This window comes from Labrus bergylta, chromosome 19, assembly GCF_963930695.1.
Source record: "Labrus bergylta chromosome 19, fLabBer1.1, whole genome shotgun sequence".
In the NCBI taxonomy this organism is placed as follows: domain Eukaryota; kingdom Metazoa; phylum Chordata; class Actinopteri; order Labriformes; family Labridae; genus Labrus; species Labrus bergylta.
Genome location: NC_089213.1, coordinates 7,114,075 through 7,124,821, shown reverse-complemented (window position 1 = coordinate 7,124,821; position 10,747 = coordinate 7,114,075). Strand labels below are relative to the sequence as shown.

At 42.4% G+C, this 10,747-nt stretch overlaps 1 protein-coding gene across 1 annotated transcript in view; it reads left to right on the top strand.

The window, feature by feature from the left end:
• Positions 1-5,159: 5,159 nt before the first annotated feature.
• Positions 5,160-10,747, top strand: part of gatad2b (GATA zinc finger domain containing 2B) — a 44,881-nt gene continuing 39,293 nt past the window's right edge. Inside the window, exon 1 of the mRNA XM_065947951.1 lies at positions 5,160-5,512. The gene's annotated coding sequence lies outside the window, so the exon portion shown is untranslated. The remainder of the gene's footprint in view (positions 5,513-10,747) is intronic.

Sequence of the window (10,747 nt, the reverse complement as noted above, 5' to 3'; positions counted from 1 at the left end):
TTAATGAAGACAAGAGTTAGTTATTAATTAGTTTTATTTAGACTAACATAACACATAAAATAACAGAGATTCACAGTGTACAATGGCTGACATTACACAGTACTGCAGGTCATGTGAGAGGTTGGTTGGTTTATGTATCACAGCTTCTATTCTCGACACATCACCTGAGTCACCTCGCAGACGCCGTCAGACCGTCTGTTCATCCATCATCATCAGATGCAGATTTATGACTCTGTCCTGCAAAGAGGCTCTTTATGCTGTCTGAGATGTGTTGCTGTCTTGTACCTCCTCCTCCTTTTCTCTTCTCTTTCCTCATCTCCTCTCCTTTTGTTCTCTTCTCTTTCCTCCTCTTCTCCCTTTCCCTCCTCTTTCCTCTTCTCCTCTCCCCCTTCCTCCTCTCCTCTTTCCTCCTCTCCCCTTTCCCCCTCTTCTTTCCTCTCCTTTTTCCTCATCCTCCTTCTCTTTCCTCCTCTCTTTTTGTTCTCTTCTCTTTCCTCCTCTTCTCCTTTTCCCTCCTCTTTCCTCTTCTCCTCTCCCCTTTCCTCCTCTCCTCTTTCCTCCTCTTCCCTTTCCTCCTCTCCTCTTTCCTCCTCTCCTCCTCTCCCCTTTCCCCCTCTTCTTTCCTCTCCTTTTTCATCCTCCTCCTTCTCTCTTCTTTCCTCCTCTCCTTTTGTTCTCATCTCTTTCCTCTTCTCCTCTTTCCTCCTCTCCTTTTGTTCTCTTCTTTCCTCCTCTTATCCTTTTCCCTCCTTTCCTCTTCTCCTCTCCCCTTTCCTCCTCTCCTCTTTCCTCCTTTCCCCTTTCCTCCTTTCCCCTTTCCTCCTCTCCCCTTTCCTCCTCTCCCCTTTCGTCCTCTCCCTTTCCCCCTCTTCTTTCCTCTCCTTTTTCCTCCTCTCCTCTTCTCTCTTCTCTCATACACTGAACGTGCAAGTGACCTGTTACAGTCGCTCCTATTTGTTTTCTTACCTTCATGTATTATTTGTGGCAGCAGTAGCTCAGTCTGTAAGGACTTGGTTCAAGTCCCGGTGCGGACCAAATCTGGAAATTGGTGTTGTAGCTGGAGAGGTGCCAGATCACTTCCTGTGCACTGACTATATGTCCTTGAGCAAGGCACCGAATTTTGTCTGTCTTCACCGAGAAACACTGGCCTTCAAAATCCAACAGCCTGATTACCAAATAGTCGAACTCATGGTGCTCCATGTGGAGGCTCAGGTGGCATATACAGGTTTAAAGCGAGAACATGGAGCACTTTGTATCCCAGTAATGAATTAATCTCTGTTATCTTTTTGTGATCTAATTTTCCCTGTAGGTTTCTTGTTGTACTTAAAGGTGAAATTACTGAGTTTTGCTAAATACTATGTAAAGTATTTAACATTTGTGTTGCATCATGTCATACTGTGAATGCTATTTCAGGACAAAAACCCAACACTTCACCAGAACGAGGAAAAGGTAAATTATTTCCACACTTGTATGCATTTCTATATGTATCATGGCCTCATGAAGCCAAAACCAACATGAATACTTTTGGTTGTGTTTTGAAATGATCATATCAGTGTTTAGGATCAGTGTTTGTCTTTTCTTACTGGTTTTACTATTTTTATCTTCTTTTACTTCTTACTGTCCTTTTATTTATGCTCTTATCTAGTATTTATGCTCATATCTTAACTCCTCTTGTGTTTTAACTTGGTAATTTCTTATCTTACTTACTTTGTCTATTTATGTTTTATATTTATATTTACTTTTTATTTTTATTAATATTATAGTTTTGGGTTTTTTGATCCTTTAACCACTTGTTTCTATTTCTTTTACTGCTCTTACCTTCTTATTGCTGTTATCTTTTTATTTGCTTTCAGCTCTTTTAGTTTCTTACATCTTTTTAAATCTTTGGTCCTCTTGGTCTCAGCTCGTGTTGTTGGGTTCTTGTGTTGCCTGGGTTCTTATGATGGTTCTTGTGATGGTCGGGTTATATATGTCTGTTGGGTATCATGCAATATGGGTTCTTTTCTGTTGAATTGTATTTAATTGTTTTTAGTATTTTGCATTATATGTTCTTGCTGCTGTTTATGTTCTTCTATGTTTGGTTTAGTTTGTTCTTGTTTTTGCTGTTTGTCAAAGCACTTTGTAAACCTGTGTTTTTAAAAGGTGCTATATAAATAAAGTTATTACTATTAGGATGTGCGGTGGTGCAGTGGTTAGTGCTGTTGCCTCGTAGTGAGAAGGTTCCTGGTTTGAATCCCTGTTGGACAGGAGCCTCTCTGTGTGGAGTTTGCATGTTCTCCCCATTGGTTGTGTGGTTGACTGAAGAACAGTCCAGGGTGTAACCCTGCCTTTTGCCCAATGACAGCGGGGATTGGCTCCATCCCCCTGAGACCCTGAATGGGAAAAGCAATTTAGATAATGGATACATTTGGGAGTTTTTGTTCTTGTTTTTTTAAATATTATTATATTCTATTTTAATGACACTACAAAGACAAAGACCAAATACAAGTACAACACAAAAGACATTTTGTGATTGCACAGGAAATCATCATCACTGCTCCTTACAAGGTTATCTGTCTTCTTAGCAGGTTTAAACACGTGTTCATTGTCTATTTGAGCTAGCTTAAATTACATTCCTCTTGTTTATAACATATTCTTTGATGGATGATCTAGGTCATCACTATAAAGCCCCTGCAGGGCTGAGGCTGCATGTTCCATCATTAAGAGCTCTTAGAAATCATCCAGCAAGTTATGCAAACAAAAACAAAAACAATTCATGAGGATGATCACAGAAAGGAACGCCAATGCAGACGGACGTTGTGTTACTGCCGACTTTATTCCATTCCCTCTAGCTCCCCAACAAACACACTTCTGGACTTAGTGGTACATTTTCGTTTATTTGTATGCATTTGAATTTGTAACCTCATGAAGCCAAAACAAACATGAACACTTTTGATGGTCGTGTTTGGACTTCACATCACATCAGTGTTTATTTGATACTCTGTGAGACATAAGCATATGACAGCTGTGTGTGTTGTTTTGGTCAAAGGAATCCATTCTGAGCAGAGAGAATGTAGTTTTCAGTGCTGTGAGAAGATATTTTTGAAACTATTTACAGAAACTCTGTTCAGTTTGTGTTTAAGAGTTTGGAAAAACTGAGCCACGATTTCAGGAAATGTGTTTAGACATTTGGGAGAAGCTGCAGTTTGAAGCAGCCGTGAGGATCTTTCTGTTTGTGTGGGTGTTGGCGCCCCCTGTGGACAAAGAAATGTAGTGGGAGTTTGCACACAGAGAGGCTCCTGTCAGACGGGGATTTGAACCAGGAACCTCTCTCCATGTACTCCAGCTTCCTCCCACAGTCCAAAGACACGCTCGTTAGGTTAACTGGTGACTCTAAATTACCCGTAGGTGTGAATAAGTGTGGCTGGTTGTCTGTCTCTATATGTCAGCCCTGTGATTGACTGGTGAACAGTCCAGGGTGTAAACCCGCCTCTCACCCAATGACAGCTGGAATCGGCTCCAGCCCCCCGCGACCCCAAATGGGAACAAGCGGTGTACTGTAGATAATGGATGGACAGGATAGGACTTCCAGTATGCTTGTGTTTTTTAAATACAGACCAAAATATGACAGATTAACAGACTGATTGGTGGATTGAATAGTCTAAGAGTTTTAGTGTTTATGTAAAATAAATTAATCTCAAAGTTATTAAAGGAACATGTCTATATATAAACATATGTTGTGAGGTTAGATGATGTGCTGTTTTTGTATTGATGCTTTGATTTATTTCTCATGTTGCACAATAAAAAACATCACCATGCCAGTGTTATTTTAGCCATTTATATATATATATATATATATATATTAGAAAAAATAAAATTGTAATCCTCTTAATTTACGTTAATGAGGATCCTGAATCATTTGAGCAAACTAAAAATAACTGAATTCATGCACGACAGCAGCGCAGAGCTTCAGTGTAAATGGAGTAGAAACCTGTGCAGCCACCAGAGGGCTCAGTCTGCATGTTATACTCACCATGAACAGCAGCGTCCAAATAAATCTAACTTGGTTCATTGTCTGCAGCCTGTAAGCAAGACTGTTGTGATGTGCATTGTTACACAGCCTCCAGATGACACTGTCCTACCTGCATGTCACACTGTGTGTTTTTTTTTTTTTTAGCAGACAGGAGGAATCAAACGCCTGTTACCAGCTCCAAAATAAGATGTGGGTGAACCATATCATCAAAAAAAATAAGGACACATATAAACCATAAGATATGTGTAGAAATACTGAAATACTATCACATCTGGCATGCACTGATTTGTGACAGGGCTGAAGAAAAACAGAGGTTGTTGCGAACAGAATTTGAAATGTTAAGTAGATGATAAATAATTTAATTTATCAACATGCAAAGTAGGTCAGCAAGTCCACCAGCAGCATCCTGTTAGAACTGGAAATCTATTGTGCCTTCACAGGTGTTAGAATATGTGTAATAACTAATTTAAAATTTAAATTTCTATCCTTTAATCACCTCGGGACTGAGTTAATCCTCCGAGTGTATTTAAACAGATAAGCTACTTCACAATAGAGGTATCTAACCCATATGTAGAAGTGATTCATTACATCCTGTTTGCATCATTTAGACTGTCTATAAAAAATTTAAAAAAAAATCCAAATGTGAATATTTATCAGGACAACTCGCACTCAAATATCCAGTTTGCAGAAGATGTAACCAGGTGTGCAGTTATCACATTCCACTCATATTTGTACCTGACACCTCTGCACGGTGACACCTGCACATTGCATGACGCTGCAGGCGGAAGTTTTCCTTTGTGAGGACGTGGTGACTGACGCTGCACACAAGAGCTCAGGGCAGACAGTCATGACGATCGCTATCATCCATCTCCATCCGCACTTGCTGTCACCGTTTGCCCTGTCTCAGGTCTTTGTCATACACATGCGTGTTTATAAAGCGGTTAGAAACCCGGTGTGACACGAAATAAGGTGGAAAATGTGCCAACCGGGTTACTTGTCCTCCCTGGCAGCTCGTGGAAGGAAACCGGGTGACTTTACGTTGAATAATTAACGTAAAAAAGCTGTTAACAGTTTGGTAATTTTTCAGGATGTTAACGCATACATTGTTTCGTTAGCCCCACCGGAGTTAACATGGCTCTCCGTCCAGACACAGACAACAACATACTACCACCCAATCAGCGCTCTCGCTTGCTCCGCCGCGGAAATGACCGACCAATGAGCGAACAGAGTTCGTTCAGACCTTACCAATCAGCTGTCTGTCTGGGTCTTCTGGGGAAACCAACAGCGAATCAGCCGCTAGTCTGGGCTTCACGGAGTCACAGCTTGACCAATCAGCGCTCTGTCTGGCTGCACCGAGGGGGCGACCGTCTGCCGAGGCCCAATCAGCGGCTCAGTGCTGCCTGCCGGTGCCGGGGACTGGTGGTGAGGAGCCCGCTGCAGCGCGTCAGGACCGGACCGTGAACCCGGAGACGGTACACACCGAGCCGAAAGGAGACACAGGTGAGCCCGGGGATGTGCGCGGGGCCTGGCTCCGGCGGGGTAACCGTTAAAGCCGGACGGTTAGCGGGTTGTTGTGTCGTGTTTCTGCCGGTGGATCCGCTGACAGACAATAGAGCGGCGGTGTATTGATGCGGGCTGACATGTTGGCGACCAGCAGACAACTGTTAAATATATTTAAACACCCGCAGAAACACTGACGGAGACCCGTGTAACATCCGGTTATCTTTTTGTAACAGGACCGGAGCCGCTAGCGGGGATGTTGTGATTTCATTGTGATGGAAACGTTGAGAGCGGAAAGCCTCCGATCCGTTTCATTGTTTGATCCGGAGTCTCTGGGGGTTCAGTCAGACCGGAGAAAGAACCAGGCTCCTCTAAATACTCGTTAACGTGTATTTAAAGAGCACCGGGGCGCAGATTAGACGTGAAAACGGGTTTTATCGAGTTATATTGAGGCGAATCTGCGTGAAGAGGCGGATTAAAAGGCGCTAAGAGGAGGCCGGGGGGGGTGGGGGGGGGGGCTGATGCCTCGCAGCAATTAGGAAGAAAAATTCGAAATGCATCAGCCATTTAGGCTCAACTGGCTCCATATGCACCTAAATGGCTGCCTGGCAGCACAAGCAACATTTCACTGTGAGGACTCGGTGTGATCCAGGCCGAGCGGCTGCTTGTGTCCTGAGCGGCGGATTAACGGAGGAACATGTCAAGATGACGTTAGAGACCAACCGGGGATCAATATTTAATGTGTGCTGCCTATTATTCTGCAGTATGCACGCGCTCATGTCGTGCCTGTTGGCCTGAGCTGGTGTCTGCTCTGCTGCTGCAAGATTTACATGAGTCACATGCAGATGCATGACTGCTGCCACTGCCTGACTGAGTGTGTAGTCCCTATTAGATGAAAATGTGACATGTCAGATTATGTTAATGCCACACTCCTCCATTATTAAGATTACACACACACACACACACACACACACACACACATCAATAGAAAAAGTTCCAGTGTGGCTAAATCAGAGTTAGTTGATGGCACCAGTTTGCACACAGTTAGCAAAGTAAAACAGTGCCATTTGTTTGTGTTGACAGCAGGAAAATCTGTTGTCATGTCTCCTCAGCATGTTTCTCACCTTGCAGCAGCTGTTTGTGTCTCCACCTGAGCATGTGGAGGTAAAGTATCTGCACAGCCCTTTTGGTTTGTGAGATGATGAAAAAAAAAAAAAAAAAAAAGTTGGCAGACCTTGATACACTCAGCCCTCCACTCTCACAGTGATAGTGGGTCTGTCTGTATGAATGAATGGTCCCTGCTGTTGAAGAGTGTGAATGAACTGTAGTATTCTCAATGATGGAGTCCTTCCTCTTCCTATTTCAGGCTCAGGGTCCCCCGGCAGCCCCGCTAGCATACAGATGAAGACTGCGTACTGTTAGGACAGAGTTTGACACTACCTGTGCAATTCTGTAGTGAAGTTTTGGATTTAAAATACAATACGTGTCACAAAGGTTCGACCATCATTTAGCTGGACCTTAGTGAAATAACGCAGCGACAAACACACCTGGTGCATACATCTGTCAGCAAGGATCATTTCGGACATTTTTGTCACCTTCTTTTTCCAAATAATTTGTCCTCAGTGAACCACTGTTACCCAGTTTGGCAAACCTCAGCACATTTAATTATAGCCCCAGCAATTTGAGGCAATTACTGTTATTGATAAATGTGCTCATTAAATCAGCTGGGTTAAAACAAAATCACCATCAAGTATCTCATATCTTCTAGATTTTTTTTTTCCAATTAGGAATGTTTCGATGCGAGTCATTTCATTTTGAATATCCGCTGTCACAGAGACCCCGTTTAGCTTTTAACTTACAGCTGCACATAGCACCCTATAAGTACTTTAAAGTTATTTGAATCTACCCAATATTTGCAATGTAATATGTTTATAACTGACTCAGTCGTCGTAAGGGTTCACATATGTTGCATTGGTTTCCACCTATGCACCAGGAGGCTGAGTTCCTTCAGGGATCAAACCGTTGCTTGGTGTCCTTTATTTATGTTATATCAGAGGATTGCGTTAAGTGGTTACAAAAAGAATCTATGACTCATCCTTCAGTTATGTGCGTTACTCATTTTGACCCAAATGCATCGCTCTTAAAAAGGTTTCTTTCTTAACGTTATTTAAGATGTTTTCACTTTATGCACTCCTGGAAACATGGAGATCATTTCAGGAGGTCTGATTAAATCTACCCTTCACTATCGCTGCATCTTCTCTTTATTAGTTTGAGACTTTTTGTACGAGACCACTGTAGCCCTTTTCATCGTGCAATTCCACAGCAGAGCCGTAATGAAGCTCCACCATCTTCATGCTTAACTCTTCGATTCAGTGACGGCGTTATGTTGCTTTCCCAGTCTGCAACTTCTCAATGTGTGTAGGCGTTGCAGGCGTGTAGAGCACCAACTATACCACCAGCGCTTTCACATCGCTTGATTTCACACTGATGAAGGCGTGGATGTTTTGGCGATTTAAGTGATGTTTGTCTGCTCTCATCCATTGGAGAGTCAGATACCAAACTGAGGAACAGTACAATGTAATGCATCGTGTACATCAGTTTAGTTTTTGTATGTTATCGGACGAGGACCTCAGAAATACGTATGCCAAAATCTCTGCATCTTTGTGTTGTCCGAGCTACCAAAGATAAACATTTGGTCGATCAACTATTTGTTGGCGTGAAAGTAGAGTGGTTGAAACGCTACGAGGGGGCTTTGAGGCCAGACTGTCAGAAAGGCTTTACTCTAAGCCCCATTTGTAAAATTCACGGCGTGGAGAGGACAAAGACGCTCCAACTACGCAGACGCCTGAGACAGATCAATAAAGCGCTGGTTGGATGCAGCAATGGAGGAGGCTGTGACGGCAGACTCCTGTGTGAAAGTATAGGAAAGTTTGTCGACATCTCAAGGTCAATTCGTGTTGTGCAACCAAAAAAAACGTATGAAAGAAAACGACTAAGATGCTCAGAACGCAGAAACAAAATGCTTCAGAGCGATCAGAAGAAAATCCAGTTTCATAGAACAAAGATTTCCCCGTTTGCTTTTAGTGTCAGAGTTTATTTTCTTATTGTATTTTCTGGCTGCAAAGGAAACTAAACAGAACAGACGTGCATGGAAATCAAATAAATGCTTAATAACATTTTTTTTGTGATATAAATGATTTTTGGGGGCTGTTTTTTAATGAAGCCGGTGGTGCGTTCAGGTGGTGTCTGGATCTTTTGATTCTGGCTCCCTCATGTTCAGTGTGTTACAGTTTGTGAATATTGGAAAGCAGAGTCTCGTATCGGCTTCTCATCACTTCTAAAATGTCGTAGCTTTGTTTAAAACTGTGTAATACCTCTAAAGCTGTCTTCAGTAATCTATGGTGCAGCGAGGTTTCATTATTTTTGTCCATCATTCATGCAGACACGGGGGTCCTTTCACTGAACACATTATTCCAGTCAGAGTTAAAGCGACCTGTGTGGAGGTCTAAACCTTACATAGACTCACCTGCATGTGCACACGAGTCACCCACTGATATTACTGCAGGTCTGCATTGATGTAAGAATAGTCATTACATTGAGCAATATAACAATATGAAGTCATTTAAAAGAGTGCATATTAGCTATAAGTCGTAGTTTCTACATTTACCTCCTGTTCGGACTGTTTTACACAACACCTGAGTTTGCAGTGTCCACTCTGAGTCCAAAATAAATCCACAAATCTGTTTTTTACCTTCAATTTGGCATTAATCTGAGGTTAACTGGTAGCTAGCTTGAGCGTCACGTGAGCGCATCAAAGCAGTAGGAAGCATTGATCACTACTCCCACGCCTCCATCCGACAGGGTAACATGACGAACACACGCTAGTTTACATAAAAATAATTGTTCTCATCGCGTCACATTCCGACTTTCTCAGCATGTTTATTGGGAATGCTAAAAATGAGATGAAGATTATGAGAGTATGTTAACCATCCCTGTGTTACTGTGTGCACATCATTTGTTCTCGCCGTGTCTGCAGGTGCAGCGTCTTCAAGTCAAAACCAAAACATATCGATACCTGTTTTGATTTACAGTTATAGAAGTCCTCTGCACCCTATGTTTGGTATTGTCTCAGTTTTTTTAATGCTAATGAATGGCAGACAAACTCCTGCACACGGTCTAAATTGTACAAACACGTTGGTGGTGTTAAGTGTTATGTGCACAGTTTAGACGTCGATGTCTCTCAGTCGCTCAGCTTTTGGTTAAACGATGACTGAAGATCTGGAGTCCTTTTTAAATCGTCTGTACTTTCTGATAACGTCAATCCAGCAGTTTTCTCTGTAGGTCTCCTCAGGGTGTTGGTGTCCCCCAACTTTTCTTTGTCTGCACTTCGCCACCCGATGTTGGGGAAAGCCTGTGATATGCAAAAACAAGTGTACATCAGAGCTGCACAATAAATCCCCCTTTTCATCTTCCTTTCTGTTTCTGCATCTCGCAGGAAATAAGAGAACGTGCACTCTTCCTGTATTCACTGAAGTTAGCAAACACGTGGCCAGTCAGATGGAGGCCCAGTTGATGTCAGTAGGGTCCTGACAGGGACGTTAGCTAGCATTAGCGATGTGGTTGATGAAGACGTTGTGTTGTACTAGAACAGAATTCTTGTGATTCAGACGGGTGACAGGATGGATTCATCTGAGCTATTCCTCCTCTCATTCACTTACAGCAGCCTGAAATAGAGAAACCTCTGACTCAGACTGACTCTACAGTTCACTACAGATCCACCAATTCTGATAGCTCTATGACAGGCCCGTGACCAAAGCTCTCCAAGATGTGCTACTGTTGTCATGACACCAGAAGTTTATGCCTTGATAAGATACGAGTACAAATCAAACAATAGCTATACCTGTTTTTATACCACAGCAACAAAAATAGAAGTCCTTTGCACCCAATCTTTGCCCATTTCTTGTTTTTTAATCACCAACAATGGCAGACAAACTCCTGCATACAGTAAAAACAGCACACATATGTCAGCAACGTTTTGGTACCTCACCTTTTCCAACATATTTTGTACCGCTTCAGCCCATGCTGTCTTTCTTTTGTTTGACTTTTGGTTAAAAATAGGACAAAAGATCTGCTTCAGTACCCTTTGATTCCCTCTGGTTTTAAAACTGGTTGTATCAAAGTATTGAAAGTTCTGACGATCTCCATATGTGACTTTTGTCGTTCACGTTTTTGGTG